Source organism: Penaeus japonicus, unplaced genomic scaffold (genome assembly GCF_977035675.1).
Source record: "Penaeus japonicus unplaced genomic scaffold, GWHDUDI00000001_assembly GWHDUDI00000015, whole genome shotgun sequence".
Classification (NCBI taxonomy): domain Eukaryota; kingdom Metazoa; phylum Arthropoda; class Malacostraca; order Decapoda; family Penaeidae; genus Penaeus; species Penaeus japonicus.
In genome coordinates this window covers 37,622,151-37,624,193 of record NW_028234417.1, presented here as the reverse complement: position 1 = coordinate 37,624,193, position 2,043 = coordinate 37,622,151, and positions in this window count along the sequence as shown.

Genomic DNA, 2,043 nt, shown 5'->3' with positions numbered 1-2,043 from the left:
AGAGTTAATGGTATAGCATAGTGTGGTTCTCCACAGGAAAGTGCCAATTTAGATAACTTGTTGACATAATGAGGTCCCTATATGAGAGGGTATCCAGTACAGTGACACTTGAATGCCCTGTTCTAAAAGTCCGGATATTTGGTTCAGGATATTTTGGAATACTATGTTTCCTGAACTAAATGCAGTGAGCCTCTGGAGCGCACCCTGGCTGTCGGTAAAGACAGCCAGGTGGCGTCACTTTCTACTACCTTTCTTTATAGCATGAAGTCTGGCTGTTGATTCGGCATCACTTGTTCTTGCTTGCCCCGTCTGAAATTCTCGCGATTTCTTGAAAGGAAACGTCAGGAATTAGGACTCCAAATTCAGCCACTCCACCATTATCAGATATGTAAGTTGGGGATCGCTTTGGGGGGGGGGGTAGAATTTCTTCTTTATATTTCAGGTATTGAGACTTCAGTTCTAATGTCAAAGTCATGGATTTAGGTCTTGATAACTTATCAATATGGACATGGCCATCGTGCAGATAGTTTTGTTTCCGAAATATTAAGAGCGTCAATGTTCCACACACTGAAGCCGAGGATAGTCTGGGCAGTTTTGGCTCAGCTGGATTGCACCAGATTGGAATACCGAGATCAAGCAAGCCTGACTCTCTGCAATTAATCTCATTTGCCAGAGTTTGGGAAATTCGTGAATTGGGTTGAAGCTGCAAGATCTTTATACCAAATACGGTGTTAATTTGGGTGGTATGGCTGTGGATTGTAGGGAGATCTAGTTATTTTCTCATGACCGGAACTTTAGCAGTCGTTGGACAGCCAAGCATAATTCTCAAAGCCTTGTTGTGTAGATCCTCAAGGGGTATGAGAGCATTTAGAGGTAACAAACTGAGAGCCGGACTCGCATAGTCAATCACGCACCGTACTAAGGAAATATACATCAACCTCAGGACTCTGCTACTTATATACTACAAAGGTCTTAAAAGTTCCAAGCAACGTTCTTTGTTATTTTGAATGGGTAAAACGAGAATTGCGTGGCAGGAGGTGTGGAGCAATCACCATAACACTAAGATACTTATACGAGTCAGTCCTTGTAATAACTTGCCCTCCTGGCCTGGGAATGTAAGGCATTTGTCGAGGTCTCGATATATGGATGGTCTTGATAGGGTTGATTATGAGGCCAAGAGAATCACACTTTCTGCTCTATAAAAGACCTAACTTACTGTCGAGTTTGCTGAGAGAGTGCATAAGTGTATCAAATAGTGTAGGGGACAAGACTATAGTAAATATAGTAAATATAGTAAATGTCATATTTGCGTTTTACTTAAAAAAACACACATATGTATGGATAAAAGAAGATTATCAAGAGCAGTATTTATCAAGAGAAGTGTCCTCGCACCATTCATTGAGAATAGATGAAGATACTATTTCTAGATGAGGATGGGAGGTTGCATTGTATGAATTGGCTTTAGTCTTATTGATATCCTTCCACACATCACTCAGGGGAGTCGTGGAGTTAATTGAGTCTGGCCGGATACACAAAGTCTTCTCTCGCCTTTGAGTAATTGTCTCATTCAGCTTTGTGCTAAAGAACACAAGGTCCCTAACTAAGTAATGGTTGCTTCCTAAGTGTTTTAACTCATAGTATGTCGCACTAATTTCCTAAGAAGCTGAGCGAGAGAGAGAGAGAGAGAGAGAGAGAGAGAGAGAGAGAGAGAGAGAGAGAGAGAGAGAGAGAGAGAGAGAGAGAGAGAGAGAGAGAGAGAGAGAGAGAAAGAGATTGATTGATTTTGATATGTTTATTCATACTATATACAATGTATACACATGACTAGGCATAGGAACTATGCCTAAATGATTTGTACAGTTCATGTTAGATTCTGAGACATACATTGTTGGTAAAGCAGATATTACTGTGACCCTATCAGTCAATAAGCTAGGGCAAAGCTATACATAAGACATAGTAGTGCATGTAAGAGAGAGAGAGAGAGAGAGAGAGAGAGAGAGAGAGAGAGAGAGAGAGAGAGAGAGAGAGAGAGAGAGAGAGAGA